Genomic DNA, 12,523 nt, shown 5'->3' with positions numbered 1-12,523 from the left:
GCTTTCCATGAAATATTTTCGTCAATTAGTAAACCTAGAAATTTTGTTATTGAGGTTCTTTCAATATTTTTGTTTTCTATTTTTAGCAATGGTAATATATTAGGTATTTTTTTTCTTTTTTGGTTGGGATGGAATAAAATGTAATTGGTTTTTTCTGTGTTTAAAGATAATTTATTAGATTTTAGCCAGATATTAAGTTTTTCAAGTTCGATATTCGTTGTTTCAAAGAGTTCTTTAATAGACTGAGATGAATAAAATAAATTAGTATCATCTGCAAACATTATTACATCAAGTTTGTTTTACAAGTTAAAAGGTAAATTTTACAACTTAAAAGGTTAACCAATGAACAAAATTTTTAAATCAAGGGATATGAACATGTTTCCTTTATTCGAAAACCTTTATAATACGATTAAATGCAAAGTCACCGTGAAATACATTAAAGTAAAATAAACTTTCTATAATTCGAAATCTTTCAAATTCGAACTTTTATTTTTCCCATAAAATTCGAATCAGAGGGATTCTTCTGTATTATTCTGCTTAGTTTTTTTTTGTTTTACGAAATGTTTTCGCACCAATGATTAAAGATAGGTATTTAACATAAGTTTTTTTTTAAATCTTACAGATGAAATTCCCCGCTTACATGACGCTGTTCACGAAAATTATAAAATTCAAAAGGATTCTGTTTGCAATGAGGAGATGAATTTTTCTGTAGATAAAACAGTTAATCGAATAAATTACTTGACAATTTCATCCTATTATGAAATTGACATTCGTTGCCTTATGATGTGTTGTGTAATAGAATATCATATCCCCCATAGAAAAATTTAAAACGCAGACACGCTTTAAAGTAATAGCATTTAGAAGTGCACCAACTACGTCCGCCAAGTTTGTAAACATTGTTTACAAACTTGTTCATAGTCGAATACGATTGTTATTCATGGGGGATATGATATTCTGAGTGCTAAATTGATCTTATTTCCTATATTTTAGGTTGAATACGATTGTTATACATGGGGGATATGATATTCTAAGTGCTAAATTGATCTTATTTCCTATTTTTTACTAGGTTTTAGATTGAATACAATTGTTATACATGGGGGATATGATATTCTAAGAGCTAACTTGATCTTATTTCTTGCGGTAATGGGGTAGTGGTAAAAGCGCTCGCTTTGTATGAAAAACGTTCGGAGTTCGACTCCCACCACCACGTCCCTGGAAGTACCGCGCTCAATTTAGTTTCTCCGTGCAGCGGCATAGCTCGTCAAGTTTCGTGTTTCGGAGAATCGAATAAAAATTATCGGAGTTCGAATAAAAATTAAAAATACAAAAAAGTGGCCCCCTTGGGCCTTGGGGAAAACGTACAATACATATTTAAAAAAATTGCTCTTTTTCATATATATTTAAATTATAGCTAGTTTATTCTTAATTAACATATTTATAAACTATATAATTTCTCATATGTATAGACCATATTCAATTTTATTGTTTTTTTGTCTTGATCTTTTTGTCGGCAATGTTAACCTAATATAAATTTTTACAGTTAGTTGTAGTATATTTTATTTCATTAAAATTCTATAATTTATATTTACCTGAGTAAATGAGAAAAATTAAATTGGAACAAACAAAAAAGAATATTTCATGAATTTGAATATAAACTTACTTAATAAGGAGAAATATTTGAGCAAGTAAAAGAGCAATTTGTTTTCTCTAAATAACCAATGCATTCTGCAAAATAACCAATGCATTCTGCAAAATAACCAATGCATTCTGTATGAAACCATCTGTTTGGAATACAATTGTCACATTTTATCTGTAAAAAAATATTTTTTGCTACAAATAATTTAATAGCGATGGTTTAAATGATTCATATATTTTACTATGATTGAAGACAAATTGGATTATTATACACACATTAACAATAATTATCGATTCCAAAACACTTAATTTTTAAATGAATAAAAACATCATCAATGAAATATTTTTATCCATTTATCTTTTGATTTTTATTTCTTTTCGGTCCTTTTTTATTGCCACATAAACGACATAGTTCACCTTGCCAACTTCTGTGACCTATATTTAAACTTGCATCATTAGCATCTATTAAAATTTCAAAACATTTCTATACTTTCATAATGATTTTCACAGTTAACAAACCTCCTTTATCAATCAATAAGTGAACCACTCGTTTTCTATACTCTTGAACATCTTCAATTTTAAAAACCTGTGTCAGTTTTTCTCCATTGATAAAGTTTTCAGCTAACTAAGAATTAAATATTGTTTGTTTATAAAAAAATTCAGTTTTTTAGAATTAACTTTAAAATATAAAACTTAAAACACTACAAAAATCATTGTATATTGTTTTGCCTTAATATTATTTAGTTATTTAAATTTACATTGTTTTAGGAATAAACTTGCTATTATAGCACACATGAAATCATTTTGACCTTTATATTTTTATTTTTTTATTTACTTTACCACTATTTCGATATTTTCAATATAACTTAAGACAAAAGACTCCACATGATATGCTATCAGTTTGTAATGCATGTGGTGATGTCAGTAGTTTGAATTTCTCCAAAATATCTTTGTTAAACAAATAACTACTAGAGTTTTGAAAATTATTTTCGAAAAATAACATGAAAATCAAAATGTAATAATAATGATTGAAAACATTTGAAGATCATACTTCCATTTTATTTCTTCTTTAATTAGAGAAGTTTTGAGTTCACCCAAAAGGTTAATGTAATGAATTATTTTCTCACTTGGTTTAATAACCTGCAACAGAATATTAGGTAAATATTAGAGATAATGCCGAGCAAGAGAAAATGTGCAATATATTCAATTGTAATGCAATAAAATAATTTGATAATCAAAAACTATATTTTTAGATTTACTTAATCTGCTTATTAATGACTATAACTGTGATATAATATACTGAACTATAAACTGTGACTATAAAATGACACACCCATCCACATTTAAAAATCCTAAAAATTCATACACAAAAAAAAATCCTATAAAAATAATATAATAGCATTGTACATTAGGGTGGAGTGATTTTGGAATCAGAACTATAGTAACCCTGGAGTAAATAGATTATCAAAAAATAATAATAAAATGTATAACATGTTCTTGCTAATAATGCCTGGAAAATGGCTGGTTCACAAAAATGTACATTTATTTAGACTTAATCTATTTTCGAGGAAAACCGCCATTTTTTGATTTTTTTTCAAAGTGGGCATGCGCATTGCGCATTGTTTTGTTGTTTTTAGATTTTTAAATTATAATTTATTAATAGCAAAACAATTTATAGAAAAAATGCCTAAGAGCAAATCCAGGAAAACTCGTTTGGAAAATAGTTTAAAATACGGAGGCCTCCCATCAGAAATACCTTCAGCTGATCTTCCAACATTTCGTCAAGTAATTCAGTTTTTTTATTTTACTGAAAGCAATAACCAAAATATTTCCAAACAGAATCTACTAGAAGAGGTTGACAATTCTCTTAGTACTTTGTGGAATAAAGTAAACCCACGTCTACCTCTTCTTCAGAGAAATTCAATCTTAAGAAAATTAAGAAATCTTTTTGAAAGAGTAAAATCTATAAACCGAGGACGTTTTAAATCTAAAACTAAGGAGTATCCAGATATGATTTTAGATAAACTCTTTGATATATCATCATGTACTTGTGAATTAGCGACTGTTTTATGTAATGACAGGGATGTTAAGTGTAGCATCATCAATTGCCAAGTAGAGCACATCTTGTGTCTTTGTAAAACTAGAAAGGTATTTGATTAAATTTTTTATATATTATTGTATATATTAGAGTATTTGTTGTTTTAATCTGCAATTATTGTACTAAGAATTTTTTATTATACTTTGATTTCACTTCAATTAAACTGAAGTAGTTGATTATTTAAAAAAATTATATTTAAGGTCCCTTCTGAAGACAGGGCATATATTTGTGACCAGAGAAACAAGATTGGTCCAAAAGGTATTTATCAGCTAGGAAAGGCTAATTTAAAATCTGGTACATTTACTCCGGAAAGGTTAGGTCAAGTAGAGCTTATAGATCATGTTAAAATGCCTTATGCTCATAACTCATTGATTGATTCTGGTCACATATCTGAAGTTTCAGCATCTGATCCAGATGTTTTGGTAGCATATATATGTATATTTGTATATATATATATATATATATATATATATATATATATATATATATATATATATATATATATATATATATATATGTTATAATAACCTACAAATGAGTACTCAATGTTCTTAAAGAACAGAGCAATAGTAAATTAGTAAAAACACTTATCTAATTTTTTTCTTAAATAAATTGTGTCACCATCTGTAAGTTTATCAGGAAGGTTCCTGACTATAATAATAGAATATAAGAAAAAAATTAAATGTGTTTTATCTAATTTATATATATATATATATATATATATATATATATATATATATATATATATATATATATATATATATATATACATATATATATATATATATATATATATATATATATATATATATATATATATATATATATATATATATATATATTGCAAACAGCACACTGGGGCAACGCTAAAACAGCTTTGTTTCAACGATTTCAATATTGTTTAAATGTTGGCCCTACAAAGTGTGCTGCTTGAGATATATGGTTGTTTTTTTTATATTTTAAATACTAAGTATTTTTACAGGTAAATGATTCTGAGGAAGAATATAATCCATTAAAAAGTTCTCAATATAATTTAATTACACTTGATAGATTTGCAATGGAGGCTGTCGGGTATATAAAATTTTCATGCATATTGAGTTTAGATGAGAATTTCTTAAATATACTATATTAAAAGTATGAAAAAAAATCATAAGTTCATTGTTCATCCCCAGTAGGAGAGGAGAGGGTGAATATAGAATGTTAAGGGATCACATATAGATAATATACTTTGCTTTTTCAGTTTTGTTTATTTATTTCATAGTTTCTTATTTGTAGGTATGATGTCTCATCTCGTGTTGCAGCTGCACTAGCGAATGCTCTACTTCTAGATTATGGAATCATTAAACATGGAGATTTGAATCAAGTTGTAGATCGAAGCAAAATTGAGAGGTAAAAACTATTTCATTATATAAGTTAGACACATATAAATATATCTCTTTATTTATTAGTTTATATAAATGCTTATTTACAAACCATTTAATATGATATTTTGCTAAATATAATACTTTGAGTTGTTTTATAGAGAGAAGAAGAAAATAATGTCAAGATATGGTGATCAACATGATAATAATTTAAGTAACTTGGTGTGTTTGGGTGTTGATGGTAAAGATGATAAAAATGTTCTTCAGTTTAAGGATGTCATTGAAAATGGAGAAACTCGCTTGTCGAGAGTTACTGAAAAAGAACATCATTTAACTTTTACTAATGAAAATAGTTTTAAAAATGGTTCATATCTCTCTCATAAAAATCTTCCATCAAATGGTGCAACTGGTTTACTTCAAAGTGAAGTTGTATATAATGTTCTAAAAGAGTATGATAGTTTAACATCAGTGCAAGCTCTTCTTCTTGATAATACAAATGTCAACAAAGGTTTCAAAACTGGAGTTGTTGCATGTTTAGAAAAGAAATTAGAAAGAAAAATACACCTTATCGGATGTACTTTGCATCACAATGAACTTCCATTTCGAAAAGTATTCAAAATAGTTGATGGCAGTTCGAAGTGTCCAAATAAATTTTCAGGACCTATTGGAAAGCAAGTTTCTATAGATTTCCATCTTAACCCACAAGTGAAGTTTACCAAAATTGATACTCCAGTGGAGATACTAAATATTCCCATTGAAGTAATTAATGATTTAAGTCACGATCAAAGACTATTATTCGAATATTGTCTTGGAATTTCTAAAGGATTTGTTAATCCCATATTTTTTAGAAGAAAAATTGGTCCACTAAACAACGCAAGATGGTTGACTTTAGCAATTCGAATCATGGCTTTGTATACTCGTATTGAAGCACCAAGTCTAGAGCATGTAAGGCTTGTGAATTTTATTGTACAAGTGTATGCATACATTTGGTTTCTTATCAAAAGGTCTTCTAAATTTATGGATTCTCCGAGTATATTTTTTAAAATGACAGAACAGATAAGAAAGCAAGATGAGGAAATACAGAATATTTGTTTTAAAAATCTAAAAAAAAATTCATATTGTCTATTGCCTGAGAACTTTTTATATTGTATGCTTAGATATGAAGATTCTAACATAAGGGAACAGGCGTTACTAGTCATTAAAAAACTCAGGACAAGTAAAGATAAAGAATGCCGTGTTACAAATATTGCTAATGTTGACATAAACTTTCAAGCAACTTCTTGGACAGAATTAATTGACTTTAAGAAAAGCAGTGAACCGGCATCAACAATATAGTTGAAGGATGACCAAATCGATGCACTAATTGCAACTAAAGAAGTTCCGAACTTACTTGAATTTCCTTCTCATGCGCAGAGCATAGAACGCGATGTCAAATTAGTTACAGAGGCTAGTCACCAAGTATATGGCAGAGAAGCTCGTCATAAATATATTTTGACCAAACTGAAATCCAGGAAAATTCGACCACATTTTGAAACTAAAAACGGCTTTGTGGTTTTTTAATAAATAATTTTGTTATGCATTTGATGTTAATAAAACATCTTTATATGAATGTACTTGCTTTTACTTTTTTGATTGCGAGGAATATAAAAGTGTGTTTAGGATTTAGGACCAATGCAGTAGTAGGGTAGTGGTAAAGTGTTCGACTCACATTTGCAAGATATTTATTTTAGAAATATTTCGCATATGCTCGTCCCTTTGGCAATTGAAATTTTATATTCATGAATTTAAGTGTTTATAATATATATAAAGTGTTTATAATGTAAAGAACAATTAAAAAAACAACTTAAAAACATGTTTGGATTTTGGTGATGGTATCCATGACTATTTTTATTACCACTAATTGTACTTTAAAAAACTAAAAATAACTTACATAAGTAAACTTTGTATATACAGTTAAGTAATTTTAAGTTTGCTGTTTAAAACTTGATTGCATTTTATATTAATAGATATGCGTTAAAATGAGGTATAAAAACTTGCTAAAAATAAATTAAATGTTTTAATGAGTATATTGCTTATATACCATTATATTAAATAAAATTTTTATAATTTATTATTAATTTATTTAACCATTTCATTATGAATAAATTTATTTGAAAAAATAAACTTTTGAATGGTTTTGCTATTTTTATTAATTGATTTCATAAATTGAAGAAAAACATGAAAATTAAGAAAAATTGCGTTTTTTCGCATTTTTTCAAAGTCGATTAAGCTTGCCATTTTTTATTTTGGATAGCTGAAATTTTTCATGAGCTCATATTTTACCCCGTTGAACTTACTCCCGGGTTACTAAAGTTGAATTTCCAAAAAAGTATGAAAATCACTCCACCCTATTGTACATACTGTAAGTGTCCAATGAGCATTTGCAACAACACAGCATATTAAAATATCTAGTTTAAACAGCTCGCTCTAAAATATATTTTTAAAATTATTATTACTATAATAATATATATTATTAGCTATTCACAATTCAATTTGGTTAACTACTATATATATATATATATATATATATATATATATATATATATATATATATATATATATATATATATATATATATATATATATATATATAAAATTGAATACCTCGTGTTGTCTTTGTATTAAGTCAGTTTGAAGTGGCAACTCTTCCAGCAAAAGTAACCCAGCTGGTGCCAAAACTTCAATTTTCTTCTGCCTAAAATAAAAGTTATAATATTTCAAAATATGAAATAAAAAATAAAAATTTTGATATTCCAATTAAATTATTTAATATGTAAGAGTTATGTATTAAGAAATAAGATTTTTTGTACTATATAAACTTTTATGAAGTATCTTTCTTAAAAATACAAACAAGTTTTATAGATAAAATTTACTTTTTCTTGATTGTTTGCTAATAGTCTCAGATAAATGTATACAACTTCATCACTTAGGCAGTCTTGCAAGGTATCTTGTATTGAGTAATCGTATACCTTGCAGCCACCCAAATTTGGATAAATACCTATTACAACTTTAATTGGTGTTATCTCTCCAAGTGAGTCAATTAGCTTATTTCCTGTGAACCAAATTAAAATAAATATAAATACATCTTTTTTTAACTTTTTTTAACATTTCATTACTTTAATAATACATATACGATACACTAGAATACATCATTATTTGTTAGAGTTTAGCCAAATAAAATTATTCTAAAATCCAATACTTAGCACAAAACCTTACGATTTTCTGATTACACCTCCTATTACTACATACCATCAATATCTTCAATCAAGCAGCTTTTTTTGCACAAAAAGGCAAAAAGTTTTTATATCTTTAAATTGGTTATTAATAGAAATATTAATGAGAATTTCTCTCTTCAAACATGAAAATTAGGGCTATACCAGATTTTTTTACATGGTATGCCGGATTTTGAATTGTTATCAAGTTCTATAAATATTTATAAAGTAGAAAAAAATGTTTGAAGTCTACTATAAAATGTATTCCTGAATTTGTCTTAAATAATCAGTTAAAAACTGGCATACCACTGGCATTTGTGCTGGTAATGTACTAAATATAAGAGATTTTATGGCCGGTTTTTTTTTTTTTTTTAATTATTTTCTTTTATCAGCAAATATACCAGTGTTATAACTATTTTGTAGATTTTTTGAGGCAACACTTGTTTCACTTTATAAACACTTATAGAACCTGAGAAAAACTCACTATCCAGTAAACCGGTAATAAAATCCGGTAAAGCCCTAATATAAATAGCATTTTAAAGAACAATCAAAACAGATGTGTGAAAATATAGATAAAAAACTTGGACATAAAACCTTGGACAATTACTTTGGTAATCAAATTTGCTAAAATTTAAATATTATTTTTTTTTTTCTCTACTTCAATTTTAACTTCTTCATCAGTCGCTGCTAATATAGCTATCCCCTGAACAACTATATTATTTCATGTAATATACTAACAATAAAAACAAATTTTTTGGTGGTTTTGTTAACTTTTATTATTTAACTTAATTATACAAAAAGTACTTTCTTCCTTATACTCACTACTGCAAACAGGTAAGTGACCACCAAACATTATCTCAAATGGTGACACTTTTGTGGATGTTTGTCGTTCAATTCTCAACGGGTACAAAACAGCATCTAAGAATTCATCCCAATTTAATTGATTGTCATTAACAAGTTTTCTTATTTTTCTGATAAAAAAATGCTACATGAACAACTAATTTTACAAAAACAGTTTCATATCATTTCTTTAGTTTTAAACATTACAAACAATAAAAATAAAACCTCAACCTCAAACCAAAAACCTCATGAGAAAAGTAATTAATTTTATCTAAAAGTAAGTGTCAACCTTTTTATATTTTTATTTGTGTTCTCATTTTGACCATTTGTTGCGGATGGTAGACTGCAGTTTTCCTTCTTTCTATTCCAAGGATTCAATACATTTCATCGTTTAGCTAAAAGGTCATGAACAAATTTTAATCTATTTTTCAAACATTCAAATAATTGAAAACTAGATGTTTTTAAGTATAAGTTTACTACCTCATTACAAAACTCAGTTCCATTGTCGGAAAGTATTACAGACAGAAATCCAAAAGTTGTTACAAGTTTTATTATTGCTTTTGCTACCGTTATACCCTCCTTGTTTGATAATGCGTATGCAACGGGCCATTTTGAAAAAAAATCTGTGCAACTCATAAAGTATTTGTTGCCCATTAATGTCTCTGTAAATGGTCCTGCAAAATCAATACCAACAATTTGCCATACTCGTGTTGTCTAAAAAAAAGTATTATTACTTCCTTTCGGCATGATAAGGAAGTTGTAAGACAAAGATCTGATAAGTTTGTTACCCAATTCCAACCTCGTTCAGGTCACTATCGTTTCTTGCTCAAACTTTAAGCTTATGGATTATAGAAATGGGGGTCTAACATCTCAGTCACTGCTGCTTTATTTGTGACACTAGTTTTCCCAGTTTTATTTTGCAACTTATGTATCAATATATGTATCTAATTCATTAATGTTAGTGAAAATTAGTTATAAGGTTTTTCATTAATAAAATAATAAATTTTACTTTTATTGAATGTAATGGCTCTGGTACAGTAATTAGATGACCAGATTTTTGACAACGTTTGCACTATTTTACCTGTGAAATATAGTCAAAACAAAGTCAGATAAATAGCTAATTATAAAAATGTGCGTCGTATAAAAAATTATTGGATACACATATTGAAAATAAAATTAAATAAACAAAATTGCCTAACTTGTTATTTAGTAATAATTACCCAATTTTTAATGTCTCTACTAATATTAGGCCAATAATATTTTTCCATTATCTATGCAGTTGCTTTTGTTTGTCCACTATGACCACCTATAGGACTGTCGTGCACTGCAGTAAATATCTGCAGTCTCACTTCTATATCAATAATAATGTCTGCATAAAAGCAATTCCCATTAACTACAACTTTACGCTTAAGCTTTCCATCTAAAAAGAATTGCTCTTATTTAAAATATGCTTATTATTTGATAAATTTGGAAAATTTTTCTTTACCATACCTTGTACACAATATCTTTTTGCCACAATTCTAAAACTACGTTTGTCATTTTTTCCTAGACCAGACGGGTATTTGCTTTCCATTAAGTATTTTAAAAAATTATCAAAATATTCGTCATTTTTTGTCTCTTTTTCTATTGTAGGCCAGAAATATCTGAACTTTTTATTTTTAAACAACAACCTAACAACAACTTAAGTATAAAAGTATTAATCAAATTAATCCTTAAAAAATAATTGCTACAAATAATAGAGTCATCTATCTAAAAATTCTAACATAATGCCATACTAAATAATAACATTTACATGTATAAAGTTACTTAAAAAATATATAATGAAGTAAATGTAAATACATAAATTGTTGAAATGGTTGTAACAAAAAAAAGAAGTAACGTTTGTGCGGTTTTTGAAGATTAAGTGCTTTGTAATCGATAATTATTGTTAATGTGTGTATAATAATCCTATTAAACCTAAAACATAGTAAAATACAGGAAATTATTTAAAACATTGTAGTTAAATTTTTTGTAGCAAAAAATAGAGCACTTAGAATATCATATCCCCCATGCATAACAATCGTATTCAATCTAAAACCTAGTAAAATATAGGAAATAAGATCAATTTTGCACTTAGAATATCATATCCCCCATGTATAACAACTGTATTCGACCTAAAACTTAGTAAAATATAAGAAATAAGATTAATTTAGCACTTAGAATATTATATCTCCCATGTATAACAATCTTATTCAACCTAAAACCTAGTAAAATATAGGAAAATAGATCAATTTAGCACTTAGAATATTATATCCCCCATGAATAACAATCGTCTTTGACTATGAACAAGATTGTAAACAATGTTTACAAACTTGGCGGACGTAGTTGGTGCACTTCTAAATTCTATTACTTTATAGCGTGTCCGCGTTTTAAATTTTGCTATGGGGGATATGATATTCTAGGCGGATACACTGATCTCAATAATAATAGTTATTATTGAGATCAGTGGGCGGATACGATATTTTATTACAGTTGCCATCTTTGAACCGAAAATTAACACGATTTAATTATTTTTTTAAAGGTGAAATTGCCTTCAAACATTATAATTTCGAAGAAAACGATAAGACAAGCAAACGGGATTCAGATTGTGTTCGACATATGCCCGGTGGGAAATCGGCTAGCGATATTCGTAACGATTAAGACAGCGATTTAGCCACGAGGATTGCTAGCTTTTTAAGGTAGCGGATCGCTAGCTACAAGTCGTTACGATAAAGATAGCGATTTGGCCACGAGGATCGCTTGCTACAAAAACTTGCGACTAGCTAGCGACAAGTCGTTACGATAAAGACAGCGATTTAGCCACGAGGATCGCTAGCTTTTTAAGCTAGCGGATCGCTAGCTACAAGTCGTTACGATAAAGATAGCGATTTGGCCACGAGGATCGCTTGCTACAAAAAATTGCGACTAGCTAGCGACAAGTCGTTACGATAAAGACAGCGATTTGGCCATGAGGATCGCTAGCTACAAGTCGTTACGATAAAGATAGCGATTTGGCCACGAGGATCGCTTGCTACAAAAAATTGCGACTAGCTAGCGACAAGTCGTTACGATAAAGACAGCGATTTGGCCACGAGGATCGCTAGCTTGATAAGCTAGCGAATTGCTAGCTACAAGTCGTTACGATAAAGATAGCGATTTAGCCACGAGGGTCGCTTGCTACAAAAAATTGCGACTAGCTAGCGACAAGTCGTTACGATAAAGACAGCGATTTGGCCACGAGGATCGCTAGCTTGATAAGCTAGCGAATTGCTAGCTACAAGTCGTTACGATAAAGATAGCGATTTAGCCACGAGGGTCGC

General features: G+C 28.2%; 1 long non-coding RNA gene across 3 annotated transcripts; it reads right to left on the bottom strand.

Annotated features, from left to right (window-relative positions):
* Positions 1-1,370: 1,370 nt before the first annotated feature.
* LOC136079513 (uncharacterized) lies at positions 1,371-11,385 on the bottom strand. 3 transcript variants are annotated; one of them, XR_010637973.1, is made up of 11 exons: positions 10,677-11,385; positions 10,406-10,605; positions 10,195-10,266; positions 9,666-9,899; positions 9,475-9,580; positions 8,007-9,316; positions 7,738-7,828; positions 2,687-2,775; positions 2,155-2,260; positions 1,661-2,070; positions 1,371-1,521 (listed from the first exon to the last, which is right to left on the bottom strand). It is a non-coding gene; the product is annotated as an uncharacterized LOC136079513 (long non-coding RNA). The 3 variants fall into 3 exon arrangements; XR_010637974.1 differs by having other exon boundaries at positions 8,007-9,263; XR_010637972.1 differs by having other exon boundaries at positions 8,007-9,580.
* Between the last annotated feature and the right edge of the window lie 1,138 nt (positions 11,386-12,523).

Source organism: Hydra vulgaris, chromosome 04, assembly GCF_038396675.1.
Source record: "Hydra vulgaris chromosome 04, alternate assembly HydraT2T_AEP".
NCBI lineage: Eukaryota > Metazoa > Cnidaria > Hydrozoa > Anthoathecata > Hydridae > Hydra > Hydra vulgaris.
Note: the sequence above shows the minus strand (reverse complement) of the source record. Positions and strands in the feature narration are given on the sequence as shown.